The sequence below is a fragment of the Epinephelus fuscoguttatus genome, linkage group LG7, assembly GCF_011397635.1.
Source record: "Epinephelus fuscoguttatus linkage group LG7, E.fuscoguttatus.final_Chr_v1".
Taxonomy (NCBI): Eukaryota; Metazoa; Chordata; class Actinopteri; order Perciformes; family Serranidae; genus Epinephelus; species Epinephelus fuscoguttatus.
The window spans coordinates 4,334,248-4,345,491 of record NC_064758.1 but is presented as its reverse complement, the minus strand read 5'-3'; positions in this window follow the sequence as shown (position 1 = coordinate 4,345,491).

Below are 11,244 nucleotides of genomic sequence, written 5' to 3'. Positions count from 1 at the left end.
TACCGCCATCTACTGGACACCCTAGAGTTGTTTTATCTGAAGAAGGGGAACATTTCTAGATTAATCTACCCATGCCACTCCTTACATGTTTCCTCCAACAATATTAATAAAACCAATTCAGTTATTTTCAAGTAAGTAATCAATTAACTAAACTCCATAACTGCCTTAAAGACATAAAAACCTGGATGAGCACCAATTTCCAATGTTAAATTCAGACAAAACTGAAGTTATTGTTCTTGGCCCCAAACAACTCAGAGACTCTTTATCTGATGACATAGTTTCTCTAGATGGCAGTGCTCTGGCCTCTAGCACTACCATAAGAAACCTTGGAGTAACATTTGATCAAGATTTGTCTTTTAATTCTCATTTAAAACAAACCTCACGGACTGCATTTTTTTCATCTGCATAATACTGCGAAAATTAGGCCTATCCTGACCTGAAAAGATGCAGAAAAATTGGTCCACGCTTTTGTTACCTCAAGGCTGGATTACTGTAACTCTCTATTATCAGGTAGCTCTAGTAAGTCCTTAAAAACTCTCCAGCTAATTCAGAATGCAGCAGCACGTGTACTAACAGGAACTAAGAAACAAGATCATATTTCTCCTGTTTGAGCTTATCTGTACTGGCTCCCTGTAAAATCCAGAATTGAATTCAAAATCCTACTGTTTACTTATAAAGCTCTAAATGGTCAAGCTCCGTCATATCTTAGAGAGCTCATAGTGCCATATTATCCCACCAGAACACTGCGCTCTGAGAACGCAGGGTGACTCGTGGTCCCTAAAGTCTCCAAAAGTAGATCAGGAGCCAGAGCCTTCAGCTATCAGGCTCCTCTCCTGTGGAATCATCTTCCTGTTACGGTCCGGGAGGCAGACACCATCTCCACATTTAAGACTAGACTTAAGACTTTCCTCTTTGATAAAGCTTATAGTTAGGGCTGGCTCAGGCTTGTCCTGTACCAGCCCCTAGTTAGGCTGACTTAGGCCTAGTCTGCCGGAGGACCCCTCTATAATACACCGGGCACCTTCTCACCTCTCTCTCTCTCTCTCTCTTATTCTATTACTGCATCTTGCTAGCTCGGCCATTCTGGATGTCATTAACTCGGCTTCTTCTCCGGAGCCTTTGTGCTCCACTGTCTCTCAGATTAACTCATATCGCAGCGGTGCCTGGATAGCGTGACATGTGTGGTTGTGCTGCTGCCGTGGTCCTGCCAGATGCCTCCTGCTGCTGCCATCATTAGTCATTAGTTGTACTGTTATTATACACATATGATTATTGTCACACATGTATACTGCCAGATATTAATATATACTTTCAACATATTGTACCACAGTAGCCAGAATTATAACTATAACATTATTACTTTCAATAATGTTGTTGTAAGCTACTGTCATTACCTGCATCTCTCTCTCTCTCTCGCTCTCTCTCTGTGTCTCATTGTGTCATACGGATTACTGTTAATTTATTATGCTGATCTGTTCTGTACAACATCTATTGCACGTCTGTCCGTCCTGGAAGAGGGATCCCTCCTCAGTTGCTCTTCCTGAGGTTTCTACCGTTTTTTTCCCCGTTAAAGGGTTTTTTTGGGGAGTTTTTCCTTATCCGCTGTGAGGGTCCAAAGGACAGAGGGATGTTGTATGCTGTAAAGCCCTGTGAGGCAAATTGTGATTTGTGATATTGGGCTTTATAAATAAGATTGATTGATTGATTGATTTTTTCAGTTTTTATGGCGAAATAAAACCATTACATTAAAAAGGTCACCGCGTGTTGAAGAGTATGATAAGGGTGGTGTTAAACTCATTTTTGAATTTATATTTTGAATGAATAGTCAGTACCTTTAAGAGAAATTGGATAAAAGCCTACAGTGGCATACAAAGGTTTGGGCACCCCTGGTCAAAATTTCATTTACTGTGAGTAGTTAAGTAAGTAGAAGATAGACTAAATCCATTCTTCCCTCTACTCGTGAAATGTTCCCCATGCCACTGGCTGCAACACAAGCCCAAACCATGATCCACCACTGTGTTTAACACCTGGACAGTTGTTCTTTTCACTAAATTCTGCATCTATTTTTCTCCAAACATACCTTTGCTCATTGCCTCCAAGAAGTTCTATTTTGATTTCATGCCCACAAGTCCTCAGGACGTGTTTCCAAAAAGCATCAGGCTTGTTAAGATGTTCCTTTGCAAACTTCTGACGCTGAATTTTGTGGTGAGGACACAGGAGGTTTTCTTTCTGATTACTCTTCCATGGTCATATTCGTAGAGGTGTCACTGCACAGTAGAACAGGGCACCACCATTCCACAGGATCAAACTGGCACAAATTCAGTGAACCCTACTCCCATTATCACAAAACAGTCCAGTCCACCCTGACATCATTATTCCACTCACTTCTGTTATTCAATTTATTGTAATAAATTAACACTACTTGATCGTTCCACACGTTTTTATCCTTGTGGCTACTTGGGGCTTGGGGAAGATGGAGCCATTCATGTTGCGTCTCAGGCACCCCTAGACTGGGCATAACAGAAGACTCAAAAGAAACTGAATCAGTGGTTGCAAAGAGATAAAATGTTGAAAGGTAGAGTCTTACTTATTAAGGCTTAAGGAATATCTCAGCTCACATACAGTTGCAATCAAAATTATTCAACCCCCTTCGCAAATTAGGTTTATTTGCAAAATTTACAAACATTCAGCTGTTTGCAATAATCCAATCAAACACAAACAATTTAAACAGCTCAACACAACTAATATTTACAAGTGGTTTCTCCAAATTCAACACATAATGCCACTTTTAATGACAGGGACCCAGCTGCATGATGGCGGACATGGGCGTTGCCATATATCCAATCCATACCGGAAGTCCATACCGGAAGTTGGTCTGTGTGTGTATCATTTGCCGAAGAAGAAATGGAAGAAGGCAACAGAGAAGATGAAGAGAAGAATGCTAACAATACACTCACGACCAAGAGAAAGAGCAGTAAGAGAATGAGTCTTTTAATTATTAGAATTAGACAACTTTATTGTCATTGTACATTGTACAACAAAATTCTGTTCGGCACTTAGCACTAGCAGTACTAGCTAGTAGCTAACACTAGCATAGAGTACCAAGCCGCTGCGTTTATACGCGCCATCATCTTCATTATATTTTAACACGTGTGTTACAGTATCTCACATAAGTGAGTACACCCCTCCCATTTTTGCAAATATTTCATTATATCTTTTCATGGGACAACACTACACAAATGACACTTTGATATAACTTAAAGTAGTCAGTGTACAGCTTGTATAGTAGTATAGATTTACCTTCCTCTGAAAATTACTCAAAACACAGCCATCAACATCTAAACAGCTGGCAACATAAGTGAGTACACCCCACAGTGAACATGTCCAAATTGTGCCTAAAGTGTCAATATTTGTGTGCCAACCATTATTATCTAGCACTGCCTTAACCCTTTTGGGCATGGAATTCACCAGAGCTCACCTGTGCACCTGTGGGGCATCCTCAAGCTGAAAGTGGGGTAGCACAAGGTGTCTTCACATCCATCTGCTCCATGATGTCATCATGAACGAGTGGGAGAGGATTCCTGAAGCAACCTGTGAGCTCTGGTGAATTCCATGCCCAAAAGGGTTAAGGCAGTGCTAGATAATAATGGTTGGCACACAAATATTGACACTTTAGGCACAATTTGGACATGTTCACTGTGGGGTGTACTCACTTATGTTGCCAGCTGTTTAGATGTTGATGGCTGTGTTTTGAGTAATTTTCAGAGGAAGGTAAATCTATACTACTATACAAGCTGTACACTGACTACTTTAAGTTATATCAAAGTGTCATTTGTATAGTGTCCCATGAAAAGATATAATGAAATATTTGCAAAAATGGGAGGGGTGTACTCACTTATGTGAGATACTGTATGTTCTCTAAGATGCAATTCTATGTAATGTATCGAATCATTAGGGGGATGTCTATGTGGGGAATCTCGGCATGCACAAAATACTACCACCGGATGGTGGGTTTAGCTACATTTGTTGTGTAAAAACGAGGGCATGATTGATATTAACTTAACGTTAGCTGCTCAAGGTCTGCTGTGCTCCCTTTCATCAATGTCTGTGTGTAAACAGTGTTGATGTTGGTCAGAGACTACTACTGCCCTCGCTTGATGTGTTGGTTAATTTAGATGTGTAGTTTGCAGCAGGGTTACTATGTGTTCCTCTGCCTTTTGGTGTGTTGTGGTGTAAAACTTGTGTGCACACACTCACTGCACACAAGCCATTTTTTTCCCAATTTTTGGTTTGCCTGGTCTCCTTGTGTATTAATGCTTGTATAACCTCAACCCTGCACTGCACAATCAAGTTATATACAGCTTTTTTTCTGGAGATATTCCAAAAATAGTAACGAGAGTCGTCTCATGTGGTATACGACATGAGCCATCCCAATAGCTGTAGTGCCTCCTCCACCATGAGTCCTTTAGATCAGTAAAATGTGGTTGATGTTCAGTATGTTTTCCCAGGGGCGCCGCCAGGGATTTTGGGCCCCATGAAAAGAATTTTTACTGGGGCCTATAGGCCTACCAGAGTTGGGTATGATGCGTTACAAAGTAACGCGTTACTTTGTAAAGTACTCTAACGCGTTACTTTGTAACGACAGCATAGCTCCTAGGGTCATTAGGGCACTCAAACTCCTCCACCACAATAAGGTGACAGTTCTCAGAGGAGTATTCTGAAACATTTGTCAGAACTTCCTGTGGAAGATACAGTAGCTTTACAGTTTACTTATGGCGCTTCAAATGGAGCTCCTGCCATCTGCTGATGCTTTTAGGTGACTACAACAACATGTCGGCTGGCACATGAACAGACACAGTGACTCACAGTTACTTTGTAACGCGTTAGAGTACTTTACAAGTTAGAGTTTACTCAGTTAGAGTACTTTGATTACTTTTTGCAGTAACGAGTAACCTAACGTGTCAGTTTGCTGTTTGAGTAATCAAATACTAAAGTACATTTTCAAACAAGACATCAGTAACTTCCGTTACTTTTAGAACGCTGGTCCTTCAGCTCCGAAACAGCAATGGCTGTTGTTTGGTTCAAATAATGGAGATAACGTTAAACCTATCAGTCTGAAAGAAGCCACGGAGCTTGTGGCTCGCTACGTGGTCGGAGAAATGCTGTGGTTGTCTATGGTGGAGTCTAAATAGGTGGAGTAGGACTCGCTGACAGACATATTTCAGACTCAGGACTTGCATTATGCCCGGTACACGCTACACGCTGGTACTCACCAATTATCCCCGGTCGTCTTTCAAGGCGTGTGTGATGTCATCGGGTTATTCTTGTCCTATCTTTATTTTACTATTATTTGAGTCACTGTGTCTGTTCATGTGCCAGCCGACATGTTGTTGTAGTCACCTAAAAGCATCAGCAGATGGCAGGAGCTCCATTTGAAGCGCCATAAGTAAACTGTAAAGCTACTGTATCTTCCACAGGAAGTTCTGACAAATGTTTCAAAATACTCCTCTGAGAACCGTCACCTTATTGTGGTGGAGGAGTTTGAGTGCCCTAATGACCCTAGGAGCTATGCTGTCGGGGGCATTTTGCCCCTGGTAGGGTTTCCCATGGCAGATTGGTTCTGGGCGAAGGATCAGACGAAAAACGGTTCAAAAGACCCTTCATGATGGATACAAACAAGGACACGTGTACCCGGCCCGGAGGGTTACCGGGGCCCCGCCCTGGAGCCAGGCCTGGGGTTGGGGCCCGTGGGCGAGCGCCTGGTGGTCGGGCCTTCGCTCATGGGGTCCGGCCGGGCCCAGCCCGAACCGGCTACATGGGCTCGTCCCCCTGCAGACCCACCACCCGCAGAGGGATCCAGAAGGGTTCGGTGCAATGTGGATTGGGCAGCAGACCAAGGCGGGGGCCTTGGCGGTCCGATCCTCGGTTACAGAAGTTGGCTCTTGGGACATGGAATGTCACCTCTCTGGAGGGGAAGAAGCCGGAGCTTGTGGAAGAGGTTGAGCGCTATCGGCTAGACATAGTCGGCCTCACCTCGACACATAGTTCCGACTCTAGAACCCTAGTCCTTTCGACTAGGGTTCTAGAGTCTAGAGCAACTTCGCTAGAGTTGCTCCGGGTGAGAGGCAGAGGGCCGGGGTGGGCTTTCTGATAGCCCCCAGACTCTCTGCCTGTATGTTGGGGTTTACCCCGGTAGACGAAAGGGTTGCTTCCCTGCGCCTTCGGTTCGGGGAACGGGTCCTGACTGTTGTCTGTGCTTATGTGCCGAACAACAGTTCAGAGTACCCACCCTTTTTGGAGTCTCTGGAACAGGTGCTGGACAGTGCCCCGACCGGGGACTCCATTGTTCTGCTGGGGGACTTCGACGCTCATGTGGGCAATGACAGCGGGACCTGGAGGGGCGTGATTGGGAGGAACGGCCTGCCTGATCTGAACCTGAATAGTGTTCAGTTATTGGACTTCTGGGCGGGTCGCAGTTTGGCCGTAACTAACACCATGTTCAAACATAAGGATGTCCATCAGTGCACGTGGCACGTATTCGTATTCCAGTGAGGAAACAGAGACGGGGGACTCGGGGGCGGGTCGTCCAATTTCTGGGACAGAAGTTGCTGAGGTAGTGAAACAACTCCGAGGCGGCGGAGCCCCGGGGATGGATGAGATTCGTCCTGGATATCTCAAGGCTCTGGATGTTGTGGGGCTGTCCTGGCTGACACGCCTCTGCAACATTGCATGGACATCGGGAGCAGTGCCTCTGGAGTGGCAGACCGGGGTGGTGGTCCCCATTTTCAAGAAAGGGGACCAGAGGGTGTGTTCCAACTACAGGGGGATCACACTCCTCAGCCTACCCGGTAAGGTCTACTCCAGGCTGCTGGAGAAGAGGGTCCGGTCGATAGCTGGACCTCAGATTGAGGAGGAGCAATGTGGTTTTTGTCCCGGACGCAGAACCGTGGACCAGCTCTTTACCCTCGCCAGGGTGCTGGAGGGGGCATGGGAGTTTGCCCAACCTGTCCACATGTGTTTTGTGGATTTGGAGAAGGCTTACGACCATGTCCCCAGGGGCATCCTGTGGGGGGTGCTCCGGGAGTATGGGGTTGGTGGCCCCTTGCTAAGGGCCATCCAGTCCCTGTACTGAAGGAGCATGAGTCTGGTTTGCGTGGCTGGCAGTAAGTCGGACCTGTTCCCGGTGAGGGTTGGACTCCGCCAGGGCTGCCCTTTGTCACCAGTTCTGTTCACAACTTTTATGGATAGAATTTCTAGGTGCAGCCGAGTGGTGGATGGTGTCAGGTTCGGTGATGGGAGGATCTCGTCCCTGCTTTTTGCGGATGACGTGGTCCTCCTTGCTCCATCAAACAGTGACCTCCAGCTCTCGTTAGGGCGGTTCGCAGCCAAGTGTGAAGCGGCTGGGATGAGAATCAGCACCTCCAAGTCTGAGGCCATGGTCCTCAGCCGGAAAAGGGTGGATTGCCCACTCCAGGTCAGGGGGGAGGTCTTTCCTCAGGTGGAGGAGTTTAAGTATCTTGGGATCTTGTTCACAAGTGAGGGTAGGATGGAGTGGGAGATTGACAGGCGGATTGGGGAGGCGTCAGCAGTGATGCAGGCGCTTAACCGGCCCGTTGTGGTGAAGAGGGAGCTTAGCCAGAAAGCGAAGCTCTCTACTTACCAGTCGATCTACGTTCCAACCCTCACCTATGGTCACGAGCTCTGGGTAGTGACCGAAAGAATGAGATCGCGAGTACAAGCGGCCGAAATGAGTTTCCTCCGCAGGGTGGCTGGGCTTAGCCTTAGGGATAGGGTGAGGAGCTCAGACATCCGGGAGGGACTCGGAGTAGAGCTGCTGCTCCTCCACATCGAGAGGTTGAGTTGAGGTGGTTTGAGCATCTGGTAAGGATGCCTTCCGGACGCCTCCCTTGGGAGGTGTTTTGGGCATGTCCAACCGGGAGGAGACCTCGGGGCCGCCCCAGAACATGCTGGAGGGATTACATCACCCGGCTGGCCTGGGAATGCCTCGGGGTTCCCGCGGAAGAGCTGACGGAAGTGGCTGGGGAGAGGACTGTCTGGGCTTCTTTGCTGAGGCTAATGCCCCCGCGACCCGAACCCGGATAAGCGCAGGACGACGAGTACGAGTACGAGTACGAGTACAAGTTTCAGAATAAAAGCCTATTTAGAAAATGGAGGGATTCTCTCAGCCGAGGTTATAAGGGATTTTAATTTGAAACAAGTGTTGAGTTTGAAATGACGGTGCGATATGTTAACTTTACAAAGACAATGGGCGGATTAAAAGTAAATATATAAACACACAGAGGGATTAATAAATAACAGACCGTCTATAATGTAGTTTGTTTCAAATGAAGCTGGGAGCCTCTGCAGTTGTGGTGAGTAAAAGCCCCGCCGCTATTTGTTAAGGTTATTACTTTATGTCCGACAGTGAGGATGTACCATTGTTTGCTAGCTTGATGCTAATGACAGTAACGTTAACTCAGTGGGTTGACAAAGTGCCTCTGCTGTTTCACACCATCATTTCCCCCTTTTACTCTGTGTGGTAACATCCCTAGAGGAAATATTAAAAATGCTGGGGTGTTGTTGTCATACAGTTGTCTACGGCAGCAGATCGTTCTGTGTTTCTACTGGTCAAAGTGACGGCTGTGATGGGAGAATTGGATCTCAGTGAAGGGCAAGTGGTCCATAACTTTAATTTTGGAGACAAAAAAATGTAGGCTTAGTGCCCTGTGGTCCACTTCCAAATAGGAAATGTAGAATACTCAAAAGTACTTTAAAAGTGCTTGAGTTACTTTTCTCAGGGAGTAACGCAGTAAAGTAACTGGTTGCTTTTTTAGAAAGTAACGCAGTAACATACTTTGATTATTTTTAAAGTAACCCTTACCCAACACTGACTCTGGCACCTTAAGCTGCTATCACGCTGCCGTGCAATAACTTGCAGCTTCCAGCTATTTTGAAGAGGGGAAGGAGGCAGAGGGGAAGCAGTTTTGAACATGGCAGCATGGAGCAGTTGTTGTCCATGTGAATGCGTACAGAATTTGCTCTGCCACACTGTTCACCATGTTGAACTTTTGGTGGTAGCGTTAGGCTTTGGCTGATCAAATAAGGGTGTGGGCATCATGGAAGCAGAAAGACGACAACATGATTGAGCAGGCTCATTGAGTAGACGTGTTTTTGGCTGCTCCTGTTGACTTCTAATAAATTAATACTTTTTTCAACCTCAGAATCACTCAGAGTTTCATAAAAAGTACATCAAGTGATCTGTGAAACCATCTACAATGTCACAAAAGCCTTCTAAAGAACAGGGAGAGAGAGCAGGTTGTCGAGAAACACCACCTCTAACTCCACAGCTAACTAAGAAGCAGATGCTAATGCTAAAGACATTGAAGTGCTAGCAAAGGTAATTGGTGCCATTCAAGCATCAATCGACTCGTTCCGTGAGGAAAACCGGGTGTCTATTGCCACTCTACACTCGATGCTGAGTACGTTTGGCCAAAGAATCACAGATGTGGAGGATGGACTGAACGAGTTTGACAAAAGACTGAGTAATGTAGAGTTATCACAAGCATCACTAAGCAAAGAAAACAAGTTGCGGAGAGAAAGTGATATACTTGGAGAACTACACTAGATGGCCAAATATACGCATTGTGGGGATTAAAAGAAAACACAGAGGGATCTCAGCCCTCAGCGTTTATCACCAGTCTACTTCTCGACATGTTTGGAGAAGAAAGTTTTCAGACACCGTTGTGTGTGGACAGAGCCCACAGGCCCCCAAAGCCAGGTCAGGGCGACAACAGTTCACGGCCATTCATAGTGAAGCTACACCACTTTCAAAACAAGGAGCAGATCCTGTGTCTTGCAAGAGAGAGGAGCCAGCTTGCCTATGGTGGATCAAGAATACACATCTTCCCTGACTTCAGCCCGAACATCAGCAAACGATGTACCGCCTTCTCTGAATCCAAACAGGAACTTCACGCTGCGATGACCAAGTTTGTACTACCTGGCCACACTACAGTTCAACCACAACAAGAGGCACAAGAATTTTTCAGATCCCTCCTGGGGGAGGCACTCACGTACATCAACAACAACATCGCTGGTGACATCTCCATATCTTACCATAGAAGAAGATATGTGAGGTAATGGGCTAAGCTTAGTGAGATGTTTATAAGTCCTGCGATCCAACTGCATCCAAGTGACGATGATATTACTATGGACATGATTGCTATGCCAACTGTTCAGTTACCCCCCCTGCATTTCACCAGGGGTCTTATGCGGCACCGTTTATGTCACATTTGGAAACTAGGAACTTATAATTCAGCAGGGGTCCGTTTCACAAAGCAGGTTCAACAAACTCTGAGTCTAATCCTGAACTCTGAGTTGATCTACTCTGAGATAGGAAACTCTGAGTTTCCGGTTCCAGAACAGCTGATTTGAATCAGTTTAATCAACTCGGAGTAGTTTCACCTGGAGTTAAGCGCGTGCACCACAACTATAAAAAGCCAGCATCAATGGAGCCCCGATTCGACGAGTCACCATGGCAACGGGGACGGGGAGGGCTGCATTTTTCACCCCACTAGAATTAGAAATCTTAATGCACTCATACAGCAAGTTTGCACACGTTTTCAAAAAGAAGTGCAACACCGCTGCAGCTGCAAAAGAGAGGGAGACGGCGTGGGACAACATTGCTGCTCTGGTCAATGCAAAGTTAAAATGTAGTCCTTTGCGATCACAATAATATTACAGGGGAAAACTGCTTGAATGGTAGCCTATTAATTTATTTCATTTAGGTGCAGTCCCGCAGGGGAGAAGCGCACTTGGCAGCAGTTTAGGATGAAATATTAAAACATTGTTCAAACAGGTAAGACCTCGGCATAATCTCATGGGGGTACCTCATTTTGATCATGTTTTACATTGTAAAATAAATATTAAGTGGCTGTTTGACTGTGCAGTTGTTTTATCTCCAACATAATGCTGTTTTCACACACATCAGTGTCTTCTCATCTATATCATGTTCTGTTAAATAATTAAGCCTGTTTAAACTAACACAGACTTCTACTCAGCCAACAGAAAGAAGGCAGATGCCCGTAAAACGAGCACACTTTTCTGACCGCTCTGCATACAGTTGCCTTACTCAAGTGCTCAGCCTCTGACATTGTACAAAAAACTTCCATTAGCAAAGAAACCCAGCGCAACACATGATATCTGCTGGGATGTGACTACGATTGGTAATGTTGCAAATGTAAGGAC